The sequence below is a fragment of the Piliocolobus tephrosceles genome, chromosome 1, assembly GCF_002776525.5.
Source record: "Piliocolobus tephrosceles isolate RC106 chromosome 1, ASM277652v3, whole genome shotgun sequence".
Classification (NCBI taxonomy): Eukaryota; Metazoa; Chordata; class Mammalia; order Primates; family Cercopithecidae; genus Piliocolobus; species Piliocolobus tephrosceles.
The window spans coordinates 109789843-109807858 of NC_045434.1; the positions used below are offsets into that span (position 1 = coordinate 109789843).

The 18016-nt window shown below is 44.0% G+C and overlaps 1 pseudogene; it reads left to right on the forward strand.

The window, feature by feature from the left end:
- Positions 1–1484: 1484 nt before the first annotated feature.
- On the forward strand, positions 1485–17727 carry LOC111556036 (annotated as a pseudogene).
- Positions 17728–18016: the final 289 nt, after the last annotated feature.

An 18016-nucleotide genomic window follows, 5' to 3' on the forward strand; every position in this document is an offset into this window, starting at 1 on the left:
GCTCATTACCTCCATTCTGTCTTTTACTTAATAATTCCTTTTTCAACAAGGCTTGAGCCGATCACCCTGTTGAATACTGCAAACTGCACGCTACCTGCCCCCACACTCTTGATGTTCCTTACCCTGACTTACTTTTTCTTCATTCCATAGCAGCAAACCTTAGCTTTTTGAGGAGTCATCACACTTTTCCACAGCAGATGTACTGTTTTACATTCCCATCACAATGTATGATGGTTCCAATTTCTCTACATCCTGCCAACACTCATTTTCTATTTTTTATTATAGTCACCTAAGTTAGTAGGTGTGACATGGTACCACTTCATGGTTTAGATTTTCTTTTTTTTTTTTTTGAGACGGAGTCTTGCTCTGTCGCCCGGGCTGGAGTGCAGTGGCCAGATCTCAGCTCACTGCAAGCTCCGCCTCCCGGATTTTCGCCATTCTCTTGCCTCAGCCTCCCGAGTAGCTGGGACTACAGGCGCCCGCCACCTCGCCCGGCTAGTTTTTTGTATTTTTTTTAGTAGAGACGGGGTTTCACAGTGTTAGCCAGGATGGTCTCGATCTCCTGACCTCGTGATCCGCCCGTCTCGGCCTCCCAAAGTGCTGGGATTACAGGCTTGAGCCACCGTGCCCGGCCATGGTTTAGATTTTCATTTCCATGATCATTAATGATGTTGAATATCTTTTCTTGCACTTATTGGGCATATTTAACCCTCTTTTGAGTTTTACTTTTTTTGTTTATTATATTTTAATTTCCAAGGTTTTATTTTATAGACTGTTTTTGCTTCATAATTGCCCTCACTAGTTTCTTAACCTCCTTTTCTTTTTTGTGGGTGCTATTTCTACCTTATATCTTAGAAGGTTAATATATACTTATTTCAAAATCATTTTTTCAAATCATTGTCCTTTTATGTGTATTTCCATTCATGTTTTCCCATTTGTTGGATCTGCTGACTGAAAGACATTTTCTAATTCTTGTTTAAAGGATCATGGTCATCTGACCATGCTTCCTCAGTGGCCCTAGAGTGTGCATCACCCCAGGGCAAGTCCTGTGTTTCCTGCTCAGTCCTCCCTTTGTGCAGGTGGATCAACTTGGACCAGTATCTGGGCCCTGTGTGATGTGGATCTCGTCTAGTCTCAAACTGCTCATTTGTTTCTGCTTCTGGTCCCAGGCAAGGTTTCTGCAGCCTTAACCCATCACATTGACTGGGAGTGATTGTTTTCTCCTTTTTCACACTTCTTTCTGTTCAGATGTAGAGCTGGGTGCTACAGCAGCTGCATGCTGCTGGAGTCTGCTGAGAGAGCATGCCAGAGCCAGGAATGGAAAACCCCTTTTCTCCTGCAGTGTTTCTCTAGCATCCTGTACTGACAGAGCCTAAAATCATGCCAGCTGGTAAAGGAAAGCTATTTAAAAGGTTCAGTACCATATTTGCAGAGAAGGCAATAGAGAATGAATGAATCTGGAACTGAGAAGTAATATACTGACAATGCTCGGTAAATTACAAATATCTTCTCCAACTCTTTAACCCTTTCAATGATGCCTTTAGATAAACAGAAATTCATAATTTTAAAGTGTTCCAACTTGTAAGTTATTTCCTTCATGGTTAATGAGTTATTTTTGTGTCCTGTTTAAGAAATCTTTCTTGCAGGCCGGGCGCGGTGGCTCAAGCCTGTAATCCCAGCACTTTGGGAGGCCGAGACGGGCGGATCACGAGGTCAGGAGATCGAGACCATCCTGGCTAACACGGTTAAACCCCGTCTCTACTAAAAAATACAAAAAAACTAGCCGGGCGAGGTGGCAGGCGCCTGTAGTCCCAGCTACTCGGGAGGCTGAGGCAGGAGAATGGCGTAAACCCGGGAGGCGGAGCTTGCAGTGAGCTGAGATTCGGCCACTGCACTCCAGCCTGGGCGACAGAGCGAGACCCCGTCTAAAAAAAAAAAAAAAAAAAAAAAAAGAAATCTTTCTTGCTAAGGTTATGACAATTTTTAAATGTTATTTTCTAATAGCACTACTGTTTTATCTTTCATAATTGAATCTAATATCAAACTAGAATTGGTTTTTTTTTTTTGGCATGGATATGAAGTAGTCATTTTCCATGTGATTATTTAATTACCCAGCACCATTCATTGAAAATACTATCCTTTTTTTCCCCACTGCTTTTCAGTGCCACCTTGGTTATAGATAAAATATCCATAATGAGTCTATTTCTGGACTCTATTCTGTTCTGGTTGTCTGTGTCTCAGTTGTCCCACATGTAACTATATCTAACCAAATAGATCCTTCACTATTTAGTTTCAATGTCTACCCCATCTAAGTAACCACATCTTACATCCTGAGTTTATCATTACCTTAATTTCTTGGGATATAAGTTTGATGGTGGTAGGTGAATTTCCAAAGAGTATATATCTTTATTTTAGTTGTTTTAACTTTACAAAAAGGGTCTCATATACTTTATGGGGGACTTTTCAAAAACCTAACATTATATGAACTCTTTATGGTTTCTCTAGAAAGTGTTGAGGGTTTAGCTGAGGCACACATGAGCTAAGCTGCCTCTGTGTAATGTCTGCCAGTGTCTGTCCTAATCTCCATCTCAGGCTAGCTGAACACCTTCCCCTGCCTTAGAATTTCTCATTTCCTTCCCATCTCACTCTCCACACTCTTTTACTCCTACATCCTAGGATCACCTTGCAATTAAACTACCTACTCACAGATCAGATTCTGTTTTCAGGCAAACTCAAACCAGGGCAGTGGATAACTAGCTGCCTCTGGCACCACCCCTCATAGTTAATAATAGCAAAATTATATGACACTTACCAGAGACACTAGACACCAGACTGGGCAATTTACATATTGTACTTTATTTAATGTATATAATACCTTACGACGTAGTCACTACCTACACAAAATGTTATCCCCATTTTGCCAACAATGAAACAAGCACAGAAGTTGTTAAGTTCAGTCATGTGCCGCATAAGACATTTTGGTCAACAATGAACTGCATATATGATGGTGGTCCCATAAGATTATAATATTGTGCATTTACTGTACCTTTTCTATGTTTAGATACACAAATACTTACCATTGTGTTATAATCGGCCACAGTATTCAGTAAAGTAACAGGTTGTGTAGGTGTATAGTCCAGAAGCAATAGCATATACCCTAGGTGTGTAGTAGACCATACCTTCTAGGTTTGTGTAAGTACACTCTATGATATTTGCACAATAACAGAATTACCTAACAACACATTTCTCAGAACATATCTCCATATTTAAGGGATGCACAACCATGGCTTGTCTGAGGTCACATAAGTAAGTGGCAGAGCCAGTATGCAAATCAGAGCTGTCTGGTGTCTGAGTGCATGCTCTCAACCACTTTTCTATACTTCCTCTCACTGCCCAAGGTACATCACGAAGATTTCATAAAAGACAAGTGGAATAGACCTATGTGTACAGAATGCAAATGTAAAGTAAGATACTAATATTTATTAGGCTGAAAGATCATAGAGGGCATAAACGGATGTCTATCCATTAGTTAGCCCCACTGCACCTACTCCGTGGTGGTCAGTAGAGCTGGAAGATTGATAATTATGCCCACAAGCATAGTTCATCATGGCCAAGGAATAGAACTTGAACATGCACATTTCCCTTCTTCTGTGAAGCATACGCTCTTTCCCCACATCTACTCTATAAAGACCTGACAAATGCCAGTTAACCCAAGAGCTGGGAGAACCTGGGACAAGTTGGGTCCCTCACATTAAGGCTTAGTTTCCTTAGCATCAAATGTGGCATCAGCATAACGTTGTAGCAAAAGCATGGACTTTGGAGTCAGGCTCACTTGGATTCAAATCCTAGCTCAGCAATTGCTGGCTGTGTGACATTAGTTGTATTATTTAATCTCTCTGAATATCAATCTTTTCATAGAAAAAGTTGGGATTGAAGGGGTGGCCTGCCCCTCCACACCTGTGGGTGTTTCTCGTTAGGTGGAACGAGAGACTTTAGAAAAGAAGTAAGACCCAGAGACAAAGTATAGAGAAAGAAAAGCGGGGCCCAGGGGACCGGCGCTCAGCTTACAGAGGACCCATGCCGGCACTGGTCTGTGAGTTCCCTCAGTATTTATTGATGATTATCTTTACCATCTAAAAGATAAGGGAGTAAATCAGCAGTAAGACATACAGATAAAGATCTTTGTGTTCTGCATAAATTCAAGGAAAATGCTGTGCCTTGAGATGCATATGCAAACATCTCCATAAACTTTTTAGCAGTATTGCTCCAGCAATTCCCACCTTATTCCTAAATGCAGTTTTCTCTTTGCTCAGTAAACGAAGCACACAATAGGTTTTACACGGAGATGTTCCATTGCCCAGGGACGGGCAGGAGACAGATGTTTTTCTCTTACTTGAGATTTAAGAGAATGGTGATGACCTTTAACCACAAGCAGCCTTTAGGCATTTGTTTAACAAAGCACATTCCTTACAGCCCAAAATCCTTTAAACCTTAAATCACCACAGCACAGGTCTCTTGCAAGGACAAGGTTGGGGGTAGGGTCACAGATTAACAGCATCTCAAATACAGAGCCAAATGGAGTCTCTTAAATTTACTTCTTTCTATATAAACACAGTAACAGGCTGACCTCTCTTTTCCCCACAGGGATGATTTTAGCCTATTCATCAGGACTTAGAAAAATTTGCAAGTGGCAAACACTCAAAGAAGCTCAAGCAACAAGGGAATGTATTAGTTTTCTTTATGCAGGTGGGCCTAGATCACAGTCTTTGCTCATGCATTCTCTCTCTTCCCCCCCACCCCCCGCAACACACATATACACAAACGCACACACATGCATACGCGAACATCTCTGCCAGCTTTTATTTGGTATTATTCTGCAGCTAATCTTCATCTGGTCAAAACAATCACTACTGAAATCCCCAGGCTTGTATTTTTCCAGTGAAAATATTTGTTTCACCTAATAATTATATTTCAATCTCAAGAATGACTCTAGGCCGGGCGTAGTGGCTCAGGCCTGTAATCCCAACACTTTGGGAGGCCGAAGCAGTTGGATCACCTGAGATCAGGAGTTCAGGACCAGCCTGACGAAAATGGCAAAACCCTGTCTCTACTGAAATTACAAAAAATTAGCCAGGCATGGTGGCGGGCACCTGTAATCCCAGCTACTCAGGAGGCGGAGGCAGGAGAATTACTTGAACCTGGAGGCAGAGGTTGCAGTAAACTGAGATCACACCATTGCACTCCAGCCTGAGCAACAAGAGCAAAATTTCATCGCAAAAAAAAAAAAAAAAAAAAAAAAAGAATGACTCTAATGGCTTCATGGGAGTCATGCATGACTCCTGGTATCATCATTGTTTCTAGGGGAATGAAGTTCTACAATTTTTCTGGGCTGAAATAAGGTACCCATTGCTGAGGTTAGAGTTGGGAGAGGGTGACACCAACACTGTTCACCTGGTTAGAAGTACACTGGATGGGGGAAGGGTGAATTTCTGAGGAAGGACTTTGGAACGAACAAAATCCAATATAACCCGTGGTATTATGATGAAACCATGCTAGAATATGACACACAAAGCACCTGGTATTTTTTTTTTTTTTTTTTTTTTGAGATGGAGTCTTGCTCTGTTGCCTAGGCTGGAGTGCAGTGGTACCATCTCGGCTCACTGTAAGCTCCGCCTCCCGGGTTCATGCCATTCTCCTGCCTCAGCCTCCCGAGTAGTTGGGACTACAGGTGCCTGCCACCACACCTGGCTAATTTTTTGTAGTTTTAGTGGAGACGGGGTTTCACCGTGTTAGCCAGGATGGTCTCGATCACCTGACCTCGTGATCCACCCGCCTCAGCCTCCCAAAGTGCTGGGATTACAGGCGTGAGCCACCATGCCCGGCCAAGCACTTGGTATTTTATGCCTGTTTCGGACTATATGGAAGGAACCATTGTTCCTGCTACAACAATTAACAAAAGCCAACTAAATTACAAAAATTATGTTGTTAAATGCATCAGAGCACTATGGAGGCTCTGATGAGATAAGAATCTTCCTGAGGTGAGATGAAAAGAGCCAGCCACCTTTTTTCTCTGCAGACATTTGCCGATTTTGTACACATGCTGAGATATGCCGAAGAAGAAAACCAATTGCTAAAGAAAGACGAAATCGGCAACACATTTAAAGGTCACAATGAACTAGAATGACATGTGGAAAACTTCTGGGACCCCAAATACGTGACCAGTTTTCAAAAGGGCATTTGCTAGTTTCCTGAGTCATGCAGGAAGCTGTTAAACCTTCCCAAAAGCGCTGGGCGCGGTGGCTCAAGCCTGTCATCCCAGCACTTTGGGAGGCCAAGACGGGCAGATCACGAGGTCAGGAGATGGAGACCATCCTGGCTAACACGGTGAAACCCCGTCTCTACTAAAAATTAGCCGGGCGTGGTGGCGGGCGCCTGTAGTACCAGCTACTCGGGAGGCTGAGCCAGGAGAAGGGCGTGAACCCGGGAGGCAGAGCTTGCAGTGAGCCGAGATTGCGCCACCGGACTCCAACCTGGGCAACAGAGTGAGACTCCGTCTCAAAAAAAAAAAAAAAAAAAAAAAGAAAAGGATATTTTTCAATGAAACAAAAACTCACCCAGAGTCCTTATAGTTTACTTACACATAATTTCCAGTACACTCAAAAATGACATCAGAGAAATGACAGTAGAAAGCTGGGACTGCCCCATCATCACCCACATGCTCACCATGATGAAAACATGCAGCTATGGATGTGTTGCAGGGTGAACAAGAAGGGAGCGTCTAGGTTCTAACAGTGTGCAAGAGTATGGGTTTCTATTACCTCTCAGTTGCCACTGCTCAATCTGTGCAGGAATAAAATGCTAATTATTTAGTTCGATGTTCATGAGTATCATGGGAGGGTTGTGGGGCTTCTTCTTTGGTAAAAATGTTTGGGCTGGGCGCGGTGGCTCACGTCTGTAATCTCAGCACTTTGGAAGGCCAAGGAGGGCAGATCACTTGAGGTCAGGAGTTTGAGACCAGCCTGGCTAACATGGCGAAAACTCCATCTCTACTAAAAGTATAAAAGCCGGGTGTGGTGGCACGCACCTGTAATACCAGCTATTCAGGATGCTAAGGCAGGAGTATCCATTGAACCCAGGAGGCAGAGGTTGCAGTGAGCCAAGATTGTGCCATTGCACGCCAGCCTGGGCAACAAGAGTGAAACTACATCTCAAAAAGAAAAAAAAAAAAGTTTGATGAGAGGCTGGCAGAGCCCATGGAAACATAGTCCTTGGTGTAGAATTTCACATTTTCTCAGCCTCCCAACAACCTACAGCTGGAGTGGGAACACTCTGGTGTAATTAGTTTCTGCAGTTCAAACACAGACTTCCAGGAACACTGGTTACAATCAGGTCCTGTGGAAGAGCCAAGGGCAGGGCAGAGCAGGAGAAACTAAATAATTCAGGAAAGAAGTAAAGAGAATATGTCAGTTGAGTTGTGAATACCCTGGAATTAATGTAGTCTAATACTGAACACATGGCAAGGGCTTCATTAGGCTTCTCCTCGTTTTGAGAAAGACAATGTCTACATTCTGCACCCATTTTCCCTAGGACCCCATGTGAAGCTCCATGTTGATCTTCCCAATATCATCATCTACCTTTTATTTTTTTCTTTCATTAAAAAAGGTCTTTTTCTTCTGTTGTGCAGACAGAGTGAAAGCCAGCTAATTCCAATCTATTTAGGGATTGAGCCAGGTCAGGGTTGAGTCGCAGCTTTTGAAATATTCATCTACTTTTGATTTGTCCCTGTTGCTCTGGAATGACTTCTCTGGGATTTTGTTTGACAGTTGGTGGATATCTATCTCTTCTTAAGTTTTGAAAGACTTAAGGGGGTTCATCTTTCGTCATAAGTTCCCAGCTCAACTCTATGGCCTCCTGCCCCACGCAGCTTCAAATCTTGAAGGGAAGACACACGTTTGAGGTGGACACTTTCCCATGATAAGTCTTTGTTTTCTAAGCACCAAGAAAACACTGTAAGAGAATTCACTATAAGAGAATTCGCTCTACATTTAGAAGGTTTTGGTAAGGTTACATCATCAGTAGTCTAATATTGAACACATAGCAAGGGCTTCATTGGACTTCTACTACTAATTTTGAGAAAGAAAACATCTAGGTTCTGTGCCTGTTTTCCCCAGGACCCTGTGTGAAGCTCCATGTTGCTCTTCCCAATATCATCAGTTGCCTAGGACGTTGTGCCTACCTCTTTCCATTCTCATTTAAAATGTGTCTGGTCTCATCATTCCATTCCTAGCTAACAGGAAAAGCTAAACTACAGGCATGATAATATTAAAAGTCATGGCAGAAACCACAATTACTTTTGCACCAACCTAATAGGAGCTCTGTAATGAACTTAAACTGGCAAAATATGTGTATTTTAACAGGACAGTTTGAAGCCCCGTCTATAGAGTTGGCTCATTCCATACTTATTTCTTGGATACCTACTACATAGAAGCCACTGTGCTGAGTACAGTGTGTGATACTTCTGGAACCAGGCTCCCACAAGTCTTTAAAAATGATGAGAAGAATGACATATCCCGGAGAACTCAGAGGCTGCTCTGCACTTTACATACATTCTTTCATCTTAGGCTGAGGAAACACTCAGAGAGCTTATCTACTAACATCATGCTGCAAAGAAGACTGTCCAAACGTAGGAAGAGAGCACTTAGAAAGTTTTCTGGAGTGTTAAAGGGACGAACACTATCCTGTTAAAGGATTGAGAGGTCAGAGGCATGGATGTGAGATGGGGGAAATCTTAAGAACAGCTGGAAAGGTGATGTTTTGGCTGCTTTGACATGGGTGGGGAAAAGAGCAGTCTCAGACAAGACAAATGAACAGGTGCATGCTGTCTTCACCTAGGAAAGAGCTGTGGAGAAGATGTTAGGAGCTATTTTCACATCTGACTTGGATTGTGACGCTTTTCAACCTTTCAAAACTCCGTTTTTGTAAGTTAGGAATATTGCCACCAGGTGGCAGCAGTTATCAGGGTTAAGTTTTTATATGCAGGCAGGAAAAATCTAGGAAAGATGAGAAAAGCAATTAACATACTTTTCCATAGAAATTATTTTTATTATACTTTAAGTTCTAGGGTACATGTGCACAACGTGCAGGTTTGATACATAGGTATACATGTGCCATGTTGGTTTGCTGCACCCATCAACTCATCATTTATGTTAGGTATTTCTCCTAATTCTATCACTTCCCCAGCCTCCAAACCCCAGGTAGGCCCCAGTATGTGATGTTCCCCACCCTGTGTCCAAGTGATCTCATTGTTCAATTCCAACCTATGAGTAAGAACATGCGATGTTTGATTTTCTGTCCTTGTGATAGTTTGCTGAGAACGATGGTTTGCAGCTTCATCCATGTCCCTGCAAAGGACATGAACTCATCCTTTTTTATGGCTGCATAGTATTCCATGGCGTATATGTGCCACATTTTCTTAATCCAGTCTATCACTGATGGACATTTGCGCTGATTTCAAGTCTTTGCTATTGTGAGTAGTGCTGCAATAAACATACGTGTGCATGTGTCTTTATAGTAGCATGATTTATAATCAGGCAAGTCTATCCAACAGACAATGGAGGAGCAGGGTGTACTGGAAACGTTTCTTAGGGACCATCCAAAGGCTGATCCAATTGCCAAGTATCGTTTCAATAATGATGCTGTTGCTTATGAGCCCATCACCAACTACATGTGAGTGATGGGGCAGGGAGTGTCCATAACCCTTGCATAACCACGATTCTTAGACATTCACTTATACTGCTCATTAGCTGTAATTTTTGACTAGTTACTAAACCACAGTCTCACCTTTCTATGGAAAGAATCAGAACAAGTTATGAGTTGGTACCATCTGAGAGTATAGTAATTCCTTTTCTTTCCTCCTTTCTTCTCATTGCTGGCCCATTCTGCTAAAGCCTCATTTATATGGTTAAGAGATTCATGGTAGAAATGTTCAAGTCAACTGAGAGATCCAAAGGAAGTCCTGGCAATGAGCTGCAGGGGAAAGAAGGAGAATACATGTGAGACTGTCAGACAAAAGCTCCAGTGGCTCAGATACTGCGTCTTTCTCTCTCTTTGGAAAGACGCACAGTCCCCAGAGCAAATGTCTGAATGTTCTCAAGCCCACCATGTCTCAGAGCATCTTGACATTCTCTTGTCCTGTGGACTGTCGTTAGTGAGATGTTATGTTACATGTCCAAGCTGGAAGCCACATTAGGGATCTTCTATTTCAACTCCCACATTTTATAGACGAAGAAACTAGAGGCAGGTAAGTGACATGACTGGCCCAAGTTAACTCAGAGCTTAAACTACCTTCCAGTGAAAATCTCTTCTTTCTCTCCATGCTATCTCTTCTCCAGCTGCCTAGCACCCTCTGCTAGTGTGTGACCGGAAGGGAGGAAAATGGTGGTAGAAGTATCTAACATTGAAAGGGAAGGGAAGAGGAGTGATGTGTGTGTGTGTGTGTGTGTGTGTGTGTGTGTGTGTGTGTGTCTGGACACTGGGAAAAGAGAAAAAGTGATTGTTTCCTCAATTCTGGGTACTCCAGTGTAGTGAAGATATCAGCTTATTGTAAAAGTAGAAAACACATTTGGAAGAGGATATTGTCTTGCCATATTAAGTCTTGGCTGGCTAAAGGCTTTCAATTAGGGACAAAAAGTAGAATCTTGAAAGGAATTAACTCCAGATGGGAAGGAGAACTTGTGGGATAAGCCTCTCATTCCCCCAAGAAAATGATTTGGGCAGAGTGTGGCTTCCTGTGGGTTAACTGCTTGTCCATTCTTAAGACAAGGCTTGGTTGCTTAATGAAGGTGATAAACCTTTCTTTTGCAGTCTTTCTACTTTGGGGAGATCAGCATTGGGACACCACCCCAAAATTTCCTAGTCCTCTTTGACACGGGCTCCTCCAATCTCTGGGTGCCCTCCAACTATTGCCAGAGCCAAGCCTGCTGTGAGTATGTCACCATCACCCTCCACACCATGAGGGCAGCAGATAGAGGGGCAGAGCTGGGATTTGAGTGCAGGTGTGTCATTCTAAGTCCAGAGTTCTCTGTGCATATCCATCACGTATCCTCCTTCTGTTTGGAACATCTAGAAATTGCTCTCAGTCTATCACTTCAGCACCACTTTCCAGAAGTGCTGACTTTTTTGGAGACAGAGAGCAGAAACAAACTAAGGCTTCCTTTCCTTCCTCCCAGCTCCCTCCTGTGGCCGAGTATTCCTGGCAAGTCTGAGGCAATCTTTCCCTCAGAGAATGGTCAGCTGGAAGGAATTTGGGCAATGTGTGGCATAGACTTTTCTAGGATTAGCACAGTTTGTCTACAAGAAAAGATCTAGGGTGATGCCCTATCCCAGCCTTGGTCTGATGAGCCCAATCCATCAAGGATAAGTAGCCTTCATGTGTTTTGGAAAACTGCAAATGAAATTAATATTCCATTCTGTCTTTCTACAGCCAATCACAACAGGTTCAACCCCAGCCTGTCCTCCACCTTCAGAAACAATGGACAAACCTATACACTGTCCTATGGGAGTGGCAGCCTGAGTGTGTTCCTGGGCTGTGACACTGTGACTGTAAGTAGTGTTTTCATAGCCTCTGAGGGTCTGTGGTTTGGCTCCCATTTTCGAGAGTCTTACACCTTATTAGAGAAATCCATGCTTACTAATTAGGTCCAAGCTTCCCAGAAGCTGAGTATTGGAAGGAACACAAAGCCTATCTAACTCAGCCTTCGTCCCAAGATGTAAATTGCTTCCACAGCAGTCCTGACTGCAGGAAGCCTTTATGTTGTGCTAAAGTTGTTGTGTCTTCTTGCAACTTTGCTGTGTGGTCCTAACTCTGCCCTCTGGAAATGCACAGATAGGTCTACTTCCTCTTCCACCCAGTTGCACTTTGCATATTTGAAGACAAGCCTTTTTACTATTTTCTTATTTCTTTAGTTCAAACACCTACAATTCCTCTAATCATTCTTGCACATAAATTGTTCAGTATGAAACTATTCAATTCTTTCACTGTCCATGGAAATGGAAACTATAACTCCAGAAAAAACTTCTTCCACTTCTCCAACATCCACACTCTTTTTTCCAAGACACACATGATTGGAAAGGTTGCTTTTTCACTCTCCACTCCCACCCTGGTTGGAGTGGTTGGGTTCTGCATGAAAGAAGCTGATGGTCTCTCTCTAGGAGGCTTTCTGGATTCCATACCCTGTGCACATAAATCTGGGAAGCCATGCGATTTGTGCACCTGAATTGTCAAGCTATACTGTCTGCTTGCCATAGGTTCATAACATCATCATCAATAACCAGGAGTTTGGCCTGAGTGAGAATGAGCTCAGTGACCCCTTCTACTATTCAGATTTTGACGGGATCCTGGGAATGGCCTACCCAAGCATGGCAGTGGGGAATTCCCCGACAGTGATGCAGGGGATGCTGCAGCAGGGCCAGATCACTCAGCCTGTCTTCAGCTTCTACTTCACCCAGTGAGAACCTTTGTCCTGTGAAGGGCTCAGACAATGAGGGTCCATGGGGATTCCAGGCAACCCAAGATCAGATGGGGTCCAGGTTATAAGGTGTTCTGACACAATGCGTATAACTTGCTATATAAAATTCCCATATTTCAGAAAATTTGGGGAAAATCTTATTTTAAATACACTTTAAGAACTTTAAATTAGGCCAGGTGAGGTGTCTCATGTCTATAATTCCAGCACTTTGGGAGGCCGAGGCGGGCGAATCACAAGGTCAGGAGATTGAGACCATCCTGGCTAACACGGTGAAACTCCATCTATACTAAAAATACAAAAAAATTAGCCAGTCTTGGTGGCGGGCACCCATAGTCCCTGCTACTCAGGAGGGTGAGGCAGGAGAATGGCGTGAACCTGGGAGGTAGAGCTTGCAGTGAGCCGAGATCGCACCACTGCACTCCAGCCTGGGTGACAGAGTAAGACTCCATCTCGGAAAAAAAAAAAAAAAAAAGAATTTTAAATTATATTAGCTATAAGCTACATGATGACTTTTCATAAAATTGAGTAACTGTCCCTCAGGGTTTATTTAGGAAATCTGGAGACTGCTGTGTTAGCACTAAAGAACAAGCCACATGAGCATTACTAGTAAAGAGAACTATAATGGAGGAATAATCATAATACTACGTCTGGCTTTATAAAGTGTTCTCCTAGCAGTTACTTCAAATGCCATCTCAAAAATCCTGGTATTAGCCCCATCTTGCCAGGGAGCAAATGGAGGCTCAAACACATTGTTAGAATTGATCAAGGTCACTCACGGTAGGTGTGAAGCCAAGACTCAAACTCAAATATCTTGATCACAAATCCAATACTTTTCTTGCTCCACTTGGCACTGAACTTTTGTACCAAACTTTATCCCGTGCTCCTTCTTTCCCAAACACACGATCCTCAAAATACCTGAAGTTCACCTGTCTTTCTTCTACTACTGGCCATCATAAGGAGCACAAAAGGCCGAAGTCCTTTCAGTATTGTCTAGTTAATGACCTGACCATGATGGGAGCATGCCTCTCAGAGTGCACTCGCGGGCTCTCTCAAGCTCCATTCTAGTTGTCCCCAAAACCGTTTCCTGTTGTTCTCACTTCCTCCCAGGGAGGGTTTCTCTGGGATGCTTTTCTAGTCCGTTTTCGGGTGCCTGGTTTCTATTCCCATCTTCTTTATGGGCATCATGTCTAGTAGTTTGGTGTTACTCTGAGAAGTCTCCTCCTGTGCCTCAGCAGGCCAAGTCTGAGAGCAGCTCAGAGGACAGCATCCCCTCATCTGTGGCACCCCTGTGTCTGAGGGAGTGCGGGAAGGAGAGAGGCGAGAGAACTGCCTCACTGACTGTGTGTGGGCACTCACGTTCTTCTACATCTCTCCCTAGCCAACCAACCCGCCAGTATGGTGGAGAGCTCATTCTTGGAGGTGTGGACCCCCAACTTTATTCTGGTCAGATCATCTGAACCCCTGTCACCCGGGAACTGTACTGGCAGATTGCCATCGAGGAGTAAGTAGAGAGGGCACCTCCTGTGGATTGTGGATACTCGCAGCGTGTTCCCCTAGCTTAACAACATTTCCTGTTCCTCCACATCACACAGGTTTCTTAAATAGAATCACCAGCCCCAGGCTGAGGTGATCCTGGAGCTCAGAAGACACTGGTGTCTGGCGCTAGACTTTTTGAACTGGGTACTGAGCCTCAGCATGCTGGCAGGTTGGTCATTCCTAGGCACTGTGAATCTATGTTTCTATCTTGAAAGCTTGATGATTTCCATCGGCATAATCTTTACCACTTCTATCATTAGTGAAAGTAATAGCTGTCATAGATGTTTTATATATGTCAGGTACCATGCTAAATATTTTATTTATTTATTTATTTGAGACAGAGTGTCACTCTGTCGCCCAGGCTGGAGGGCAGGGGCATGATCTCTGCTCACTGCAACCTCTGCCTCTGGGGTCCAAACGATTCCCTTGCCTCAGCCTCCGGAGTAGCTGGGATTACAGGTGCCCACCACCATGCCCAGCTAATTTTTTGTAATTTTAGTAGAGATGGGCTTTCACCATGTTGGTCAGGCTGGTCTCAAACTCCTGACCTCAAGTGATCCACCCATCTTGGCCTCCCGAAGTACTGGGATTATAGGTGTGAGCCACCATGCCCGGCCTAAGTACTTTGAATATATTATTGCATATAATGTTCACAAGAGCACTATAAGGAGGTCAGCAATATGTTTCATTCTGTAAAGAAATCAAGCCTCTGAGGGCTAAGTAACTTGTCCAAAGTCACACATTTTATAAGGCCAAAATTTGAGCACAAGTTTATCTGATCTGCATTGGGATCAGATAAGCCTGTGCTCAAATCAGTTATTTCTACACCCAAGAATTCTCTATCACATACCAATTGAAGACAAAACTCCTTTGATCTGTATTTAAGACCATACAAAGTCTCGGCTCCACCTATCAATACAGCCTCTCAGTGCTTCACGATATTTAGCACAGACTTCAGACTTCAACACGTCCTTGCACCTGGCCATGATTTTCTTGCTTTTGTTCTTTTAATCATGCCACCTGGAGTGCTTACTTGAATTGTAGGCATTCCTCAAAGCCCAGATTAATTCATATCTTCTCCTAAAAATCCTCCCAGGGGCCCAGAGCACAGTGATTTCTCTCTCTTTTGATCCTTTAATGCTTACCTGTGCTGCTGTCACAATTAACATGTCCTAGTCATTGGGCAAGGCAGTGGGGAAACAGCCCAACCTACAAGAGTAGAAAGAGGTAAGAGCTTGGCAGATTATTTGTGCATGGAATAGAGGTGTCTTTTCATATAGCCCAATTCTACTCATCCTTTATCACTTCCTCAGAAAAATCCGTGTTCTGGCTTCCCAAACTAGATCAAGTCCTCTTTTCTCTAGCACATTGCAATGTGCACCTATCAGGGCTGCAATTAGATATCATTTGTGTGTTTTTGTTAACTCTCTGAGTTCTCCACTAGACTGTGGTGTATAGCTTGTTTACCATTGTATCTCCAAGTGCCTTGCATGACACCTAGCTCATAGACAGATCTCAACACATCTATGTGGGATGAAGAAGAAGGGTAGAGCAGTAGAAAAAAGCAAGACAAGGAATCAGAGACTGAATCATATAAGACGCTATGTACCATTACAGGGTTTATCAGCTACTGCCTTACAGTGTTAGTCATGGTTTGATTAATTGTGTTGTTTCATCTCTATTAGAATAAGCTCCTTAAAACAGTAAGCACAAATTACCCGCTCCTTGTATCACCATAAACCCTGAAAGAGTGTGTTACACGTAGTAGGTGCTCAAAATGCAGCTATTTATTGATTACAAGCCCTGACTGTGTTTGGCACTATGTGCTGGACCCCATATAGGTAGATGAAAGAAGATAAGATGCAGGCTCTATCTTCCTAGAGCTTTCAGTCAGAGCTGCAGTGGGCATCAGATCAAGACTGAGGATGCGACTCCAATAATCACAAATGCGCTGAAGCATTTCATGGGCAGATGTGTAATAGGAGTGGTTTGGCTGCCTGGAAGAGGAAGAACATCAGAGCTGCTGGGTTGGGGGACAAGGGTTGACATGGCTCATGTTTGCAGTAGAGGCACTTGATTCTCTTTGTCCTGGTGTCCCCCTCAGATTTGCCATCGGTAACCAGGCCACTGGCTTGTGCTCTGAGGGTTGCCAGACCATCGTGGATACCAGGACCTTCCTGCTGGCAATTCCCCAGTAGTACATGGGCTCCTTCCTGCAGGCAACAGGAGCCCAGCAGGCTCAGAATGGTGATGTGAGTAACCAGAAGCCAAGGGCTTTTCTGCACACCCAGACAGACTCAACACAGGTGCCTGAGTGCAAGGAGTTCACAACAGAGAGGAGGAAGGGTAGGATGGGACCTGAGGCTTTGGTAGGAAAGATGGGTGGGGACACAGCATGGCATTTCTGTCATGAACCTTCAATGCAAGGAAGGGGAAGGGGAGGGAGTAACACCATCTATCTTCAGACTGATTCAGTATGGGGTGAATGGTTGTCAGGAGGTGCTATGAATCCACTGTAGGTCCCAGGGGCAAATTTCAGCTTTCTGGCCACTATCATTTGACTGCTCTGCAATATTAGAGTCAACACGTTTCTCCATTCCTTTTGGTTTCTTTCTCCCGTAGGAATATATCTTTGGATTTGACTCTGAGTAGCCTTCTCTCCCCACACCTGCCCGCTTTGTACTCATATCTGTTGTTTGCTTCTCCCCACGTGCAAGAATCTATTCCCAGACTAAGCCTTGATTTCTCAGGTTGTGTGTGTTGTGTGTGCACATCTGTGCACATGCATGCATACATGTGTGCACATGCTATGGTGAGTACATGGACATGTGCACACAAATGTGGATATGAGTGTGTGGGAGAGTAGGCTTCCACAAGTGTGTGCCCATGCCTTTTCTCTGTAATTTTCACTTTCTGAGGCTAGAGACTCTGTTCTAGAATAAGCCTCATTCTTTATGACCATATCAATACAACCAAAATCCAAAAGCTGAGATGTATTTAAGGAGAGGACGGAAGACAGCAAGCGGGCCTGGTCAGAGTTATGCCTGGGAAGGCCAGGCCTTCCATGCTCTGAAACAGCCTTTACTGGAAAGTCGAGGGGAAAGTCTTACGGGGAAGTCACGGGAACAAAGTGGGCCTTGGGCCTTTTACCTGGGCTCCTAGTCCCCTGGAGCACCTCAGCTTTGCCTCTTCCCCCTCTCAGTTTGTGGTCCACTGCAGCTACGTACAGAGCATGCCCACCATCACCTTCATCATCGGCGGGGCCTGGTTTCCTCTGCCTCCCTCTGCCTATGTCTTCAATGTACATATTCACTCCTGGCTTCCTGGGTACTGGGATTCGGTGGGCCCAAACAGATGTTCCATGTCCCAGCTCACATCTGGGCACCTATGATGTGAGCGGGGCACCAGGGATCAGGCTGAGGTTGAACAGGAATTCAGGGCCCCTATAGGTGTCATGTAATATAAGGTGGGGAGTCCCTGTGGGGAAAGGTCTCTACAGTACAGCTAGTTGTATCTTCATGTCCTTTGACTCTTCAGAACAATGGCTACTGCAGGCTCGGAATTGAGGCAGCCCCTCTGGATTCTGGGGGACGTCTTCCTCCAGGAATATTACTCTGTCTATGACATGGCCAACAATAGGGTGGGCTTTGCCTTCTCTGCCTAGACTAGCCAGCAACTGCTGTCTCCACCCTCTCTGCAGGACTCTGGGATCGTCCTGGTGTTTCTGTGGGTCCATGGCAGCATTTTTAATGATCCTGACTCCCTCTGCTCACTAGAGTCTTACTTTCTGGAACTAATAAATTGGAAAACTCCAAACACCTTTAATGTTCATTCCCAGATGTCTTTTTTGGTGTGTTCTGCTTTTTGTGGCTTATTCTAAGTTGAAACTTAGCAGCAGTTACTACAGGCGATCAGTTAGTTAATCAATGGGAGAGAAATACAAGGAGGCAATC